General features: G+C 31.0%; 6 non-coding genes across 6 annotated transcripts; all 6 read left to right on the plus strand.

Moving 5' to 3' along the window:
• Nucleotides 1-964: 964 nt before the first annotated feature.
• TRNAR-UCG (transfer RNA arginine (anticodon UCG)) lies at nucleotides 965-1037 on the plus strand. Its single transcript has one exon. It is a non-coding gene; the product is annotated as a tRNA-Arg (tRNA).
• Nucleotides 1038-1923: 886 nt separating this feature from the next.
• On the plus strand, nucleotides 1924-1996 carry TRNAR-UCG (transfer RNA arginine (anticodon UCG)). The gene has a single exon. It is a non-coding gene; the product is annotated as a tRNA-Arg (tRNA).
• Nucleotides 1997-3842: 1846 nt separating this feature from the next.
• TRNAR-UCG (transfer RNA arginine (anticodon UCG)) lies at nucleotides 3843-3915 on the plus strand. Its single transcript has one exon. It is a non-coding gene; the product is annotated as a tRNA-Arg (tRNA).
• A 7600-nt stretch (nucleotides 3916-11515) lies between these two features.
• TRNAR-UCG (transfer RNA arginine (anticodon UCG)) lies at nucleotides 11516-11588 on the plus strand. Its single transcript has one exon. It is a non-coding gene; the product is annotated as a tRNA-Arg (tRNA).
• Nucleotides 11589-12474: 886 nt separating this feature from the next.
• TRNAR-UCG (transfer RNA arginine (anticodon UCG)) lies at nucleotides 12475-12547 on the plus strand. Its single transcript has one exon. It is a non-coding gene; the product is annotated as a tRNA-Arg (tRNA).
• Nucleotides 12548-17261: 4714 nt separating this feature from the next.
• TRNAR-UCG (transfer RNA arginine (anticodon UCG)) lies at nucleotides 17262-17334 on the plus strand. The gene has a single exon. It is a non-coding gene; the product is annotated as a tRNA-Arg (tRNA).
• The last annotated feature ends 217 nt before the right edge of the window (nucleotides 17335-17551 follow it).

Below are 17551 nucleotides of genomic sequence, written 5' to 3' on the forward strand. Positions count from 1 at the left end.
TAGATGACAGCGTGGCATAATGGATGAGGCGTCTGACTTCTGATCAGAAGATTGAGGGTTCGTGTCCCTTCGTGGTCAAGTCGTTCTTTTTGTCACTATTTGAAATCTTCAAACTCTGCATGAATTCAATGGATGACAATGTTGTAAAGAATGTACATTTCTAAATGTAATTCCCATAGGAAAATAAATACAACATAAACAATGATGTGCATGATGTATACATAGTTATAGGTTTTTTAGGTTTTTGGTGCATAGTAAAAGGTATCCTTTTGGAAAATGTAAGTATTTACCTGTTAACTTGTTCAATTTTGGTAATCTGTGTTGGAAAAAAATCTTTGACCAAATTGATACAATAAAGGATATTTGCATATCTGCATATAAAAATTATATCTCACATGTTTAAAATGAATCATTGAAATCCGAACATCCATAGTCCAATGAGAAATTGCTATAAAGCCTACATCCCTAATATTTTCATAAAACTTAAAAAACCTTTAGGAAAATGTCAGTGTTTACCTGTTAACTTGTTTGATTTTGGTAATCTGTGTTGCAAAACAATTCTTTGACCAAATTGATACTATAATGGTTATTTGCATATCTGCATATAAAAAATACATCTCACATGTTTAGAAGGAATCAGTGAAATCAGAACAGCCATAGCTCAATGAGAAATTGCTCTTATGCCTACATCCCTAATCTTTTTATAAAACTTTATAGCATGCCTATAGAAAAGTTAAGTTATTTCTCAGCTAAGTTAAGGATTCTACAAAATCTAGGCTATGTGAAAGGTATACTTTGTAATGTTCACTCAACATAAATCACTAGAATATGTTGGATTTCATTTTGTAATTCATATGCAAGTTTTTCCAAAACATATATCTAGAAAAAACTTCTAAATTTTGAATGTTATACTTGAGGTTACTATTACCACACCTTCCACAGGTTCGACAAATTCTATAAAGATGACTGCGTGGCCTAATGGATAAGGCGTCTGACTTCGGATCAGAAGATTGAGGTTTCGAGTCCCTTCGTGGTCGAGTCTTTCATTTTGTCACAATTTGAAATCTTCAAACTCTGCATGAATTCAATGGATGACAATGTTGTAAAGAATGTACATTTCTAAATGTAATTCCCATAGGAAAATAAATACAACATAAACAATTATGTGCATGATGTACACATAGTTATAGTTTTTTTAGGTTTTTGGTGCATAGTAAAAGGTATCCTTTTGGAAAAGGTAAGTATTTACCTGTTAACTTGTTCAATTTTGGTAATCTGTGTTGGAAAAAAATCTTTGACCAAATTGATACAATAAAGGATATTTGCATATCTGCATATAAAAATTATATCTCACATGTTTAAAATGAATCATTGAAATCCGAACATCCATAGTCCAATGAGAAATTGCTATAAAGCCTACATCCCTAATATTTTCATAAAACTTAAAAAACCTTTAGGAAAATGTCAGTGTTTACCTGTTAACTTGTTTGATTTTGGTAATCTGTGTTGCAAAGCAATTCTTTGACCAAATTGATACTATAATGGTTATTTGCATATCTGCATATAAAAAATACATCTCACATGTTTAGAAGGAATCAGTGAAATCAGAACAGCCATAGCTCAATGAGAAATTGCTCTTATGCCTACATCCCTAATCTTTTTATAAAACTTTATAGCATGCCTATAGAAAAGTTAAGTTATTTCTCAGCTAAGTTAAGGATTTTACAAAATCTAGGCTATGTGAAAGGTATACTTTGTAATGTTCACTCAACATAAATCACTAAAATATGTTGGATTTCATTTTGTAATTCATATGCAAGTTTTTCCAATACATATATCTAGAAAAAACTTCTAAATTTTGAATGTTATACTTGAGGTTACTTTTACCACACCTTCCACAGGTTCGACAACTTCTATAAAGATGACCGCGTGGCCTAATGGATAAGGCGTCTGACTTCGGATCAGAAGATTGAGGGTTCGAGTCCCTTCGTGGTCGAGTCTTTCATTTTGTCACAATTTGAAATCTTCAAACTCTGCATGAATTCAATGGATGACAATGTTGTAAAGAATGTACATTTCTAAATGTAATTCCCATAGGAAAATAAATACAACATAAACAATGATGTGCATGATGTACACATAGTTATAGTTTTTTTAGGTTTTTGGTGCATAGTAAAAGGTATCCTTTTGGAAAATGTAAGTATTTACCTGTTAACTTGTTCAATTTTGGTAATCTGTGTTGGAAAAAAATCTTTGACCAAATTGATACAATAAAGGATATTTGCATATCTGCATATAAAAATTATATCTCACATGTTTAAAATGAATCATTGAAATCCGAACATCCATAGTCCAATGAGAAATTGCTATAAAGCCTACATCCCTAATATTTTCATAAAACTTAAAAAACCTTTAGGAAAATGTCAGTGTTTACCTGTTAACTTGTTTGATTTTGGTAATCTGTGTTGCAAAACAATTCTTTCACCAAATTGATACTATAATGGTTATTTGCATATCTGCATATAAAAAATACATCTCACATGTTTAGAAGGAATCAGTGAAATCAGAACACCCATAGTTCAATGAGAAATTGCTCTAATGCCTACATCCCTAATCTTTTTATAAAACTTTATAGCATGCCTGTAGAAAAGTTATCGTTATTTCTCAGCTAAGTTAAGAATTTTACAAAATCTAGGCTATGTGAAAGGTATACTTTGTAATGTTCACTCAACATAAATCACTAAAATATGTTTGATTTCATTTTGTAATTCATATGCAAGTTTTTCCAAAACATACCTCTAGAAAAAGCTTCTAAATTTTGAATGTTATACTTGAGGTTACTATTACCACACCTTCCACAGGTTCGACAATTTCGACATAGATGACAGCGTGGCATAATGGATGAGGTGTCTGACTTCTGATCAGAAGATTGAGGGTTTGTGTCCCTTCATGGTCAAGTCATTCTTTTTGTCACTATTTGAAATCTTCAAACTCTGCATGAATTCAATGGATGACAATGTTGTAAAGAATGTACATTTCTAAATGTAATTCCCATAGGAAAATAAATACAACATAAACAATGATGTGCATGATGTACACATAGTTATAGATTTTTTAGGTTTTTGGTGCATAGTAAAAGGTATCCTTTTGGAAAATGTAAGTATTTACCTCTTAACTTGTTCAATTTTGGTAATCTGTGTTGGAAAAAAATCTTTGACCAAATTGATACAATAAAGGATATTTGCATATCTGCATATAAAAATTATATCTCACATGCTTAAAATGAATCATTGAAATCCGAACATCCATAGTCCAATGAGAAATTGCTATAAAGCCTACATCCCTAATATTTTCATAAAACTTAAAAAACCTTTAGGAAAATGTCAGTGTTTACCTGTTAACTTGTTTGATTTTGGTAATCTGTGTTGCAAAGCAATTCTTTGACCAAATTGATACTATAATGGTTATTTGCATATCTGCATATAAAAAATACATCTCACATGTTTAGAAGGAATCAGTGAAATCAGAACAGCCATAGCTCAATGAGAAATTGCTCTTATGCCTACATCCCTAATCTTTTTATAAAACTTTATAGCATGCCTATAGAAAAGTTAAGTTATTTCTCAGCTAAGTTAAGGATTTTACAAAATCTAGGCTATGTGAAAGGTATACTTTGTAATGTTCACTCAACATAAATCACTAAAATATGTTGGATTTCATTTTCTAATTCATATGCAAGTTTTTCCAAAACATATATCTAGAAAAAACTTCTAAATTTTGAATGTTATACTTGAGGTTACTATTACCACACCTTCCACAGGTTCGACAACTTCTATAAAGAAGACTGCGTGGCCTAATGGATAAGGCGTCTGTCTTCGGATCAGAAGATTGAGGGTTCGAGTCCCTTCGTGGTCGAATCTTTCATTTTGTCACAATTTGAAATCTTCAAACTCTGCATGAATTCAATGGATGACAATGTTGTAAAGAATGTACATTTCTAAATGTAATTCCCATAGGGAAATAAATACAACATAAACAATGATGTGCATGATGTACACATAGTTATAGGTTTTTTAGGCTTTTGGTGCATAGTAAAAGGTATCGTTTTGGAAAATGTAAGTATTTACCTGTTAACTTGTTCAATTTTGGTAATCTGTGTTGGAAAAAAATCTTTGACCAAATTGATACAATAAAGGATATTTGCATATCTGCATATAAAAATTATATCTCACATGTTTAAAATGAATCATTGAAATCCGAACATCCATAGTCCAATGAGAAATTGCTATAAAGCCTACATCCCTAATATTTTCACAAAACTTAAAAAACCTTTAGGAAAATGTCAGTGTTTACCTGTTAACTTGTTTGATTTTGGTAATCTGTGTTGCAAAGCAATTCTTTGACCAAATTGATACAATAATGGTTTATTTGCATATCTGCATATAAAAAATACATCTCACATGTTTAGAAGGAATCAGTGAAATCAGAACACCCATAGTTCAATGAGAAATTGCTCTAATGCCTACATCCCTAATCTTTTTATAAAACTTTATAGCATGCCTATAGAAAAGTTAAGTTATTTCTCAGCTAAGTTAAGGATTTTACAAAATCTAGGCTATGTGAAAGGTATACTTTGTAATGTTCACTCAACATAAATCACTAAAATATGTTGGATTTCATTTTGTAATTCATATGCAAGTTTTTCCAAAACATACCTCTAGAAAAAGCTTCTAAATTTTGAATGTTATACTTGAGGTTACTATTACCACACCTTCCACAGGTTCGACAATTTCGACATAGATGACAGCGTGGCATAATGGATGAGGCGTCTGACTTCTGATCAGAAGATTGAGGGTTTGTGTCCCTTCATGGTCAAGTCATTCTTTTTGTCACAATTTGAAATCTTCAAACTCTGCATGAATTCAATGGATGACAATGTTGTAAAGAATGTACATTTCTAAATGTAATTCCCATAGGAAAATAAATACAACATAAACAATGATGTGCATGATGTACACATAGTTATAGGTTTTTTAGGCTTTTGGTGCATAGTAAAAGGTATCGTTTTGGAAAATGTAAGTATTTACCTGTTAACTTGTTCAATTTTGGTAATCTGTGTTGGAAAAAAATCTTTGACCAAATTGATACAATAAAGGATATTTGCATATCTGCATATAAAAATTATATCTCACATGTTTAAAATGAATCATTGAAATCCGAACATCCATAGTCCAATGAGAAATTGCTATAAAGCCTACATCCCTAATATTTTCACAAAACTTAAAATACCTTTAGGAAAATGTAAGTGTTTACCTGTTAACTTGTTTGATTTTGGTAATCTGTGTTGCAAAGCAATTCTTTGACCAAATTGATACTATAATGGTTATTTGCATATCTGCATATAAAAAATACATCTCACATGTTTAGAAGGAATCAGTGAAATCAGAACAAGCATAGTTCAATGAGAAATTGCTCTAATGCCTACATCCCTAATCTTTTTATAAAACTTTATAGCATGCCTATAGAAAAGTTAAGTTTTTTCTCAGCTAAGTTAAGGATTTTACAAAATCTAGGCTATGTGAAAGGTATACTTTGTAATGTTCACTCAACATAAATCACTAAAATATGTTGGATTTCATTTTGTAATTCATATGCAAGTTTTTCCAAAACATACCTCTAGAAAAAGCTTCTAAATTTTGAATGTTATACTTGAGGTTACTATTACCACACCTTCCACAGGTTCGACAATTTCGACATAGATGACAGCGTGGCATAATGGATGAGGCGTCTGACTTTTGATCAGAAGATTGAGGGTTTGTGTCCCTTCATGGTCAAGTCATTCTTTTTGTCACTATTTGAAATCTTCAAACTCTGCATGAATTCAATGGATGACAATGTTGTAAAGAATGTACATTTCTAAATGTAATTCCCATAGGAAAATAAATACAACATAAACAATGATGTGCATGATGTACACATAGTTATAGGTTTTTTAGGCTTTTGGTGCATAGTAAAAGGTATCGTTTTGGAAAATGTAAGTATTTACCTGTTAACTTGTTCAATTTTGGTAATCTGTGTTGGAAAAAAATCTTTGACCAAATTGATACAATAAAGGATATTTGCATATCTGCATATAAAAATTATATCTCACATGTTTAAAATGAATCATTGAAATCCGAACATCCATAGTCCAATGAGAAATTGCTATAAAGCCTACATCCCTAATATTTTCACAAAACTTAAAAAACCTTTAGGAAAATGTCAGTGTTTACCTGTTAACTTGTTTGATTTTGGTAATCTGTGTTGCAAAGCAATTCTTTGACCAAATTGATACAATAATGGTTTATTTGCATATCTGCATATAAAAAATACATCTCACATGTTTAGAAGGAATCAGTGAAATCAGAACACCCATAGTTCAATGAGAAATTGCTCTAATGCCTACATCCCTAATCTTTTTATAAAACTTTATAGCATGCCTATAGAAAAGTTAAGTTTTTTCTCAGCTAAGTTAAGGATTTTACAAAATCTAGGCTATGTGAAAGGTATACTTTGTAATGTTCACTCAACATAAATCACTAAAATATGTTGGATTTCATTTTGTAATTCATATGCAAGTTTTTCCAAAACATACCTCTAGAAAAAGCTTCTAAATTTTGAATGTTATACTTGAGGTTACTATTACCACACCTTCCACAGGTTCGACAATTTCGACATAGATGACAGCGTGGCATAATGGATGAGGCGTCTGACTTTTGATCAGAAGATTGAGGGTTTGTGTCCCTTCATGGTCAAGTCATTCTTTTTGTCACTATTTGAAATCTTCAAACTCTGCATGAATTCAATGGATGACAATGTTGTAAAGAATGTACATTTCTAAATGTAATTCCCATAGGAAAATAAATACAACATAAACAATTATGTGCATGATGTACACATAGTTATAGTTTTTTTAGGTTTTTGGTGCATAGTAAAAGGTATCCTTTTGGAAAAGGTAAGTATTTACCTGTTAACTTGTTCAATTTTGGTAATCTGTGTTGGAAAAAAATCTTTGACCAAATTGATACAATAAAGGATATTTGCATATCTGCATATAAAAATTATATCTCACATGTTTAAAATGAATCATTGAAATCCGAACATCCATAGTCCAATGAGAAATTGCTATAAAGCCTACATCCCTAATATTTTCATAAAACTTAAAAAACCTTTAGGAAAATGTCAGTGTTTACCTGTTAACTTGTTTGATTTTGGTAATCTGTGTTGCAAAACAATTCTTTCACCAAATTGATACTATAATGGTTATTTGCATATCTGCATATAAAAAATACATCTCACATGTTTAGAAGGAATCAGTGAAATCAGAACACCCATAGTTCAATGAGAAATTGCTCTAATGCCTACATCCCTAATCTTTTTATAAAACTTTATAGCATGCCTGTAGAAAAGTTATCGTTATTTCTCAGCTAAGTTAAGAATTTTACAAAATCTAGGCTATGTGAAAGGTATACTTTGTAATGTTCACTCAACATAAATCACTAAAATATGTTTGATTTCATTTTGTAATTCATATGCAAGTTTTTCCAAAACATACCTCTAGAAAAAGCTTCTAAATTTTGAATGTTATACTTGAGGTTACTATTACCACACCTTCCACAGGTTCGACAATTTCGACATAGATGACAGCGTGGCATAATGGATGAGGTGTCTGACTTCTGATCAGAAGATTGAGGGTTTGTGTCCCTTCATGGTCAAGTCATTCTTTTTGTCACTATTTGAAATCTTCAAACTCTGCATGAATTCAATGGATGACAATGTTGTAAAGAATGTACATTTCTAAATGTAATTCCCATAGGAAAATAAATACAACATAAACAATGATGTGCATGATGTACACATAGTTATAGTTTTTGGAGGTTTTTGGTGCATAGTAAAAGGTATCCTTTTGGAAAATGTAAGTATTTACCTGTTAACTTGTTCAATTTTGGTAATCTGTGTTGGAAAAAAATCTTTGACCAAATTGATACAATAAAGGATATTTGCATATCTGCATATAAAAATTATATCTCACATGTTTAAAATGAATCATTGAAATCCGAACATCCATAGTCCAATGAGAAATTGCTATAAAGCCTACATCCCTAATATTTTCATAAAACTTAAAAAACCTTTAGGAAAATGTCAGTGTTTACCTGTTAACTTGTTTGATTTTGGTAATCTGTGTTGCAAAACAATTCTTTGACCAAATTGATACTATAATGGTTATTTGCATATCTGCATATAAAAAATACATCTCACATGTTTAGAAGGAATCAGTGAAATCAGAACAGCCATAGCTCAATGAGAAATTGCTCTTATGCCTACATCCCTAATCTTTTTATAAAACTTTATAGCATGCCTATAGAAAAGTTAAGTTATTTCTCAGCTAAGTTAAGGATTCTACAAAATCTAGGCTATGTGAAAGGTATACTTTGTAATGTTCACTCAACATAAATCACTAAAATATGTTGGATTTTATTTTGTAATTCATATGCAAGTTTTTCCAAAACATACCTCTAGAAAAAGCTTCTAAATTTTGAATGTTATACTGGAGGTTACTATTACCACACCTTCCACAGGTTCGACAACTTCTATAAAGATGACCGCGTGGCCTAATGGATAAGACGTCTGACTTCGGATCAGAAGATTGAGGGTTCGAGTCCCTTCGTGGCTGAGTCTTTCATTTTGTCACAATTTGAAATCTTCAAACTCTGCATGAATTCAATGGATGTCAATGTTGTAAAGAATGTACATTTCTAAATGTAATTCCCATAGGAAAATAAATACAACATAAACAATGATGTGCATGATGTACACATAGTTATAGTTTTTTTAGGTTTTTGGGGCATAGTAAAAGGTATCCTTTTGGAAAAGGTAAGTATTTACCTGTTAACTTGTTCAATTTTGGTAATCTGTGTTGGAAGAAAATCTTTGACCAAATTGATACAATAAAGGATATTACATATCTGCATATAAAAATTATATCTCACATGTTTAAAATGAATCATTGAAATCCGAACATCCATAGTCCAATGAGAAATTGCTATAAAGCCTACATCCCTAATATTTTCATAATTCTTAAAAAACCTTTAGGAAAATGTAAGTGTTTACCTGTTAACTTGTTTGATTTTGGTAATCTGTGTTGCAAAGCAGTTCTTTGACCAAATTGATACTATAATGGTTATTTGCATATCTGCATATAAAAAATACATCTCACATGTTTAGAAGGAATCAGTGAAATCAGAACACCCATAGTTCAATGAGAAATTGCTCTAATGCCTACATCCCTAATCTTTTTATAAAACTTTATAGCATGCCTGTAGAAAAGTTAAGTTATTTCTCAGCTAAGTTAAGAATTTTACAAAATCTAGGCTATGTGAAAGGTATACTTTGTAATGTTCACTCAACATAAATCACTAAAATATGTTGGATTTCATTTTGTAATTCATATGCAAGTTTTTCCAAAACATACCTCTAGAAAAAGCTTCTAAATTTTGAATGTTATACTTGAGGTTACTATTACCACACCTTCCACAGGTTCGATAATTTCGACATAGATGACAGCGTGGCATAATGGATGAGGCGTCTGACTTCTGATCAGAAGATTGAGGGTTCGTGTCCCCCATGGTCAAGTCATTCTTTTTGTCACTATTTGAAATCTTCAAACTCTGCATGAATTCAATGGATGACAATGTTATAAAGAATGTACATTTCTAAATGTAATTCCCATAGGAAAATAAATACAACATAAACAATGATGTGCATGATGTACACATAGTTATAGGTTTTTTAGGTTTTTGGTGCATAGTAAAAGGTATCCTTTTGGAAAATGTAAGTATTTACCTCTTAACTTGTTCAATTTTGGTAATCTGACTTGGAAAAAAATGTTTGACCAAATTGATACAATAAAGGATATTTGCATATCTGCATATAAAAATTATATCTCACATGTTTAAAATGAATCATTGAAATCCGAACATCCATAGTCCAATGAGAAATTGCTATAAAGCCTACATCCCTAATATTTTCATAAAACTTAAAAAACTTTTAGGAAAATGTCAGTGTTTACCTGTTAACTTGTTTGATTTTGGTAATCTATGTTGCAAAGCAATTCTTTGACCAAATTGATACGATAATGGTTATTTGCATATCTGCATATAAAAAATACATCTCACATGTTTAGAAGGAATCACTGAAATCAGAACAGCCATAGCTCAATGAGAAATTGCTCTAATGCCTACATCCCTAATCTTTTTATAAAACTTTATAGCATGCCTATAGAAAAGTTAAGTTATTTCTCAGCTAAGTTAAGGATTTTACAAAATCTAGGCTATGTGAAAGGTATACTTTGTAATGTTCACTCAACATAAATCACTAAAATATGTTGGATTTTATTTTGTAATTCATATGCAAGTTTTTCCAAAACATACCTCTAGAAAAAGCTTCTAAATTTTGAATGTTATACTTGAGGTTACTATTACCACACCTTCCACAGGTTCGACAATTTCGACATAGATGACAGCGTGGCATAATGGATGAGGCGTCTGACTTCTGATCAGAAGATTGAGGGTTCGTGTCCCTTCGTGGTCAAGTCGTTCTTTTTGTCACTATTTGAAATCTTCAAACTCTGCATGAATTCAATGGATGACAATGTTGTAAAGAATGTACATTTCTAAATGTAATTCCCATAGGAAAATAAATACAACATAAACAATGATGTGCATGATGTATACATAGTTATAGGTTTTTTAGGTTTTTGGTGCATAGTAAAAGGTATCCTTTTGGAAAATGTAAGTATTTACCTGTTAACTTGTTCAATTTTGGTAATCTGTGTTGGAAAAAAATCTTTGACCAAATTGATACAATAAAGGATATTTGCATATCTGCATATAAAAATTATATCTCACATGTTTAAAATGAATCATTGAAATCCGAACATCCATAGTCCAATGAGAAATTGCTATAAAGCCTACATCCCTAATATTTTCATAAAACTTAAAAAACCTTTAGGAAAATGTCAGTGTTTACCTGTTAACTTGTTTGATTTTGGTAATCTGTGTTGCAAAACAATTCTTTGACCAAATTGATACTATAATGGTTATTTGCATATCTGCATATAAAAAATACATCTCACATGTTTAGAAGGAATCAGTGAAATCAGAACAGCCATAGCTCAATGAGAAATTGCTCTTATGCCTACATCCCTAATCTTTTTATAAAACTTTATAGCATGCCTATAGAAAAGTTAAGTTATTTCTCAGCTAAGTTAAGGATTCTACAAAATCTAGGCTATGTGAAAGGTATACTTTGTAATGTTCACTCAACATAAATCACTAGAATATGTTGGATTTCATTTTGTAATTCATATGCAAGTTTTTCCAAAACATATATCTAGAAAAAACTTCTAAATTTTGAATGTTATACTTGAGGTTACTATTACCACACCTTCCACAGGTTCGACAAATTCTATAAAGATGACTGCGTGGCCTAATGGATAAGGCGTCTGACTTCGGATCAGAAGATTGAGGTTTCGAGTCCCTTCGTGGTCGAGTCTTTCATTTTGTCACAATTTGAAATCTTCATACTCTGCATGAATTCAATGGATGACAATGTTGTAAAGAATGTACATTTCTAAATGTAATTCCCATAGGAAAATAAATACAACATAAACAATTATGTGCATGATGTACACATAGTTATAGTTTTTTTAGGTTTTTGGTGCATAGTAAAAGGTATCCTTTTGGAAAAGGTAAGTATTTACCTGTTAACTTGTTCAATTTTGGTAATCTGTGTTGGAAAAAAATCTTTGACCAAATTGATACAATAAAGGATATTTGCATATCTGCATATAAAAATTATATCTCACATGTTTAAAATGAATCATTGAAATCCGAACATCCATAGTCCAATGAGAAATTGCTATAAAGCCTACATCCCTAATATTTTCATAAAACTTAAAAAACCTTTAGGAAAATGTCAGTGTTTACCTGTTAACTTGTTTGATTTTGGTAATCTGTGTTGCAAAGCAATTCTTTGACCAAATTGATACTATAATGGTTATTTGCATATCTGCATATAAAAAATACATCTCACATGTTTAGAAGGAATCAGTGAAATCAGAACAGCCATAGCTCAATGAGAAATTGCTCTTATGCCTACATCCCTAATCTTTTTATAAAACTTTATAGCATGCCTATAGAAAAGTTAAGTTATTTCTCAGCTAAGTTAAGGATTTTACAAAATCTAGGCTATGTGAAAGGTATACTTTGTAATGTTCACTCAACATAAATCACTAAAATATGTTGGATTTCATTTTGTAATTCATATGCAAGTTTTTCCAATACATATATCTAGAAAAAACTTCTAAATTTTGAATGTTATACTTGAGGTTACTTTTACCACACCTTCCACAGGTTCGACAACTTCTATAAAGATGACCGCGTGGCCTAATGGATAAGGCGTCTGACTTCGGATCAGAAGATTGAGGGTTCGAGTCCCTTCGTGGTCGAGTTTTGTCACAATTTGAAATCTTCAAACTCTGCATGAATTCAATGGATGACAATGTTGTAAAGAATGTACATTTCTAAATGTAATTCCCATAGGAAAATAAATACAACATAAACAATGATGTGCATGATGTACACATAGTTATAGTTTTTTTAGGTTTTTGGTGCATAGTAAAAGGTATCCTTTTGGAAAATGTAAGTATTTACCTGTTAACTTGTTCAATTTTGGTAATCTGTGTTGGAAAAAAATCTTTGACCAAATTGATACAATAAAGGATATTTGCATATCTGCATATAAAAATTATATCTCACATGTTTAAAATGAATCATTGAAATCCGAACATCCATAGTCCAATGAGAAATTGCTATAAAGCCTACATCCCTAATATTTTCATAAAACTTAAAAAACCTTTAGGAAAATGTCAGTGTTTACCTGTTAACTTGTTTGATTTTGGTAATCTGTGTTGCAAAACAATTCTTTCACCAAATTGATACTATAATGGTTATTTGCATATCTGCATATAAAAAATACATCTCACATGTTTAGAAGGAATCAGTGAAATCAGAACACCCATAGTTCAATGAGAAATTGCTCTAATGCCTACATCCCTAATCTTTTTATAAAACTTTATAGCATGCCTGTAGAAAAGTTATCGTTATTTCTCAGCTAAGTTAAGAATTTTACAAAATCTAGGCTATGTGAAAGGTATACTTTGTAATGTTCACTCAACATAAATCACTAAAATATGTTTGATTTCATTTTGTAATTCATATGCAAGTTTTTCCAAAACATACCTCTAGAAAAAGCTTCTAAATTTTGAATGTTATACTTGAGGTTACTATTACCACACCTTCCACAGGTTCGACAATTTCGACATAGATGACAGCGTGGCATAATGGATGAGGTGTCTGACTTCTGATCAGAAGATTGAGGGTTTGTGTCCCTTCATGGTCAAGTCATTCTTTTTGTCACTATTTGAAATCTTCAAACTCTGCATGAATTCAATGGATGACAATGTTGTAAAGAATGTACATTTCTAAATGTAATTCCCATAGGAAAATAAATACAACATAAACAATGATGTGCATGATGTACACATAGTTATAGTTTTTTGAGGTTTTTGGTGCATAGTAAAAGGTATCCTTTTGGAAAATGTAAGTATTTACCTGTTAACTTGTTCAATTTTGGTAATCTGTGTTGGAAAAAAATCTTTGACCAAATTGATACAATAAAGGATATTTGCATATCTGCATATAAAAATTATATCTCACATGTTTAAAATGAATCATTGAAATCCGAACATCCATAGTCCAATGAGAAATTGCTATAAAGCCTACATCCCTAATATTTTCATAAAACTTAAAAAACCTTTAGGAAAATGTCAGTGTTTACCTGTTAACTTGTTTGATTTTGGTAATCTGTGTTGCAAAACAATTCTTTGACCAAATTGATACTATAATGGTTATTTGCATATCTGCATATAAAAAATACATCTCACATGTTTAGAAGGAATCAGTGAAATCAGAACAGCCATAGCTCAATGAGAAATTGCTCTTATGCCTACATCCCTAATCTTTTTATAAAACTTTATAGCATGCCTATAGAAAAGTTAAGTTATTTCTCAGCTAAGTTAAGGATTCTACAAAATCTAGGCTATGTGAAAGGTATACTTTGTAATGTTCACTCAACATAAATCACTAAAATATGTTGGATTTCATTTTGTAATTCATATGCAAGTTTTTCCAAAACATATATCTAGAAAAAACTTCTAAATTTTGAATGTTATACTTGAGGTTACTTTTACCACACCTTCCACAGGTTCGACAACTTCTATAAAGATGACCGCGTGGCCTAATGGATAAGACGTCTGACTTCGGATCAGAAGATTGAGGGTTCGAGTCCCTTCGTGGCTGAGTCTTTCATTTTGTCACAATTTGAAATCTTCAAACTCTGCATGAATTCAATGGATGTCAATGTTGTAAAGAATGTACATTTCTAAATGTAATTCCCATAGGAAAATAAATACAACATAAACAATGATGTGCATGATGTACACATAGTTATAGTTTTTTTAGGTTTTTGGTGCATAGTAAAAGGTATCCTTTTGGAAAAGGTAAGTATTTACCTGTTAACTTGTTCAATTTTGGTAATCTGTGTTGGAAGAAAATCTTTGACCAAATTGATACAATAAAGGATATTACATATCTGCATATAAAAATTATATCTCACATGTTTAAAATGAATCATTGAAATCCGAACATCCATAGTCCAATGAGAAATTGCTATAAAGCCTACATCCCTAATATTTTCATAATTCTTAAAAAACCTTTAGGAAAATGTAAGTGTTTACCTGTTAACTTGTTTGATTTTGGTAATCTGTGTTGCAAAGCAGTTCTTTGACCAAATTGATACTATAATGGTTATTTGCATATCTGCATATAAAAAATACATCTCACATGTTTAGAAGGAATCAGTGAAATCAGAACACCCATAGTTCAATGAGAAATTGCTCTAATGCCTACATCCCTAATCTTTTTATAAAACTTTATAGCATGCCTGTAGAAAAGTTAAGTTATTTCTCAGCTAAGTTAAGAATTTTACAAAATCTAGGCTATGTGAAAGGTATACTTTGTAATGTTCACTCAACATAAATCACTAAAATATGTTGGATTTCATTTTGTAATTCATATGCAAGTTTTTCCAAAACATACCTCTAGAAAAAGCTTCTAAATTTTGAATGTTATACTTGAGGTTACTATTACCACACCTTCCACAGGTTCGATAATTTCGACATAGATGACAGCGTGGCATAATGGATGAGGCGTCTGACTTCTGATCAGAAGATTGAGGGTTCGTGTCCCCCATGGTCAAGTCATTCTTTTTGTCACTATTTGAAATCTTCAAACTCTGCATGAATTCAATGGATGACAATGTTATAAAGAATGTACATTTCTAAATGTAATTCCCATAGGAAAATAAATACAACATAAACAATGATGTGCATGATGTACACATAGTTATAGGTTTTTTAGGTTTTTGGTGCATAGTAAAAGGTATCCTTTTGGAAAATGTAAGTATTTACCTCTTAACTTGTTCAATTTTGGTAATCTGACTTGGAAAAAAATGTTTGACCAAATTGATACAATAAAGGATATTTGCATATCTGCATATAAAAATTATATCTCACATGTTTAAAATGAATCATTGAAATCCGAACATCCATAGTCCAATGAGAAATTGCTATAAAGCCTACATCCCTAATATTTTCATAAAACTTAAAAAACTTTTAGGAAAATGTCAGTGTTTACCTGTTAACTTGTTTGATTTTGGTAATCTGTGTTGCAAAGCAATTCTTTGACCAAATTGATACTATAATGGTTATTTGCATATCTGCATATAAAAAATACATCTCACATGTTTAGAAGGAATCACTGAAATCAGAACAGCCATAGCTCAATGAGAAATTGCTCTAATGCCTACATCCCTAATCTTTTTATAAAACTTTATAGCATGCCTATAGAAAAGTTAAGTTATTTCTCAGCTAAGTTAAGGATTTTACAAAATCTAGGCTATGTGAAAGGTATACTTTGTAATGTTCACTCAACATAAATCACTAAAATATGTTGGATTTTATTTTGTAATTCATATGCAAGTTTTTCCAAAACATACCTCTAGAAAAAGCTTCTAAACTTTGAATGTTATACTTGAGGTTACTATTACCACACCTTCCACAGGTTCGACAATTTCGACATAGATGACAGCGTGGCATAATGGATGAGGCGTCTGACTTCTGATCAGAAGATTGAGGGTTCGTGTCCCTTCGTGGTCAAGTCGTTCTTTTTGTCACTATTTGAAATCTTCAAACTCTGCATGAATTCAATGGATGACAATGTTGTAAAGAATGTACATTTCTAAATGTAATTCCCATAGGAAAATAAATACAACATAAACAATGATGTGCATGATGTATACATAGTTATAGGTTTTTTAGGTTTTTGGTGCATAGTAAAAGGTATCCTTTTGGAAAATGTAAGTATTTACCTGTTAACTTGTTCAATTTTGGTAATCTGTGTTGGAAAAAAATCTTTGACCAAATTGATACAATAAAGGATATTTGCATATCTGCATATAAAAATTATATCTCACATGTTTAAAATGAATCATTGAAATCCGAACATCCATAGTCCAATGAGAAATTGCTATAAAGCCTACATCCCTAATATTTTCATAAAACTTAAAAAACCTTTAGGAAAATGTCAGTGTTTACCTGTTAACTTGTTTGATTTTGGTAATCTGTGTTGCAAAACAATTCTTTGACCAAATTGATACTATAATGGTTATTTGCATATCTGCATATAAAAAATACATCTCACATGTTTAGAAGGAATCAGTGAAATCAGAACAGCCATAGCTCAATGAGAAATTGCTCTTATGCCTACATCCCTAATCTTTTTATAAAACTTTATAGCATGCCTATAGAAAAGTTAAGTTATTTCTCAGCTAAGTTAAGGATTCTACAAAATCTAGGCTATGTGAAAGGTATACTTTGTAATGTTCACTCAACATAAATCACTAGAATATGTTGGATTTCATTTTGTAATTCATATGCAAGTTTTTCCAAAACATATATCTAGAAAAAACTTCTAAATTTTGAATGTTATACTTGAGGTTACTATTACCACACCTTCCACAGGTTCGACAAATTCTATAAAGATGACTGCGTGGCCTAATGGATAAGGCGTCTGACTTCGGATCAGAAGATTGAGGTTTCGAGTCCCTTCGTGGTCGAGTCTTTCATTTTGTCACAATTTGAAATCTTCAAACTCTGCATGAATTCAATGGATGACAATGTTGTAAAGAATGTACATTTCTAAATGTAATTCCCATAGGAAAATAAATACAACATAAACAATTATGTGCATGATGTACACATAGTTATAGTTTTTTTAGGTTTTTGGTGCATAGTAAAAGGTATCCTTTTGGAAAAGGTAAGTATTTACCTGTT

Source organism: Taudactylus pleione, unplaced genomic scaffold, assembly GCF_031769625.1.
Source record: "Taudactylus pleione unplaced genomic scaffold, aTauple2 ptg000612l, whole genome shotgun sequence".
NCBI lineage: Eukaryota > Metazoa > Chordata > Amphibia > Anura > Myobatrachidae > Taudactylus > Taudactylus pleione.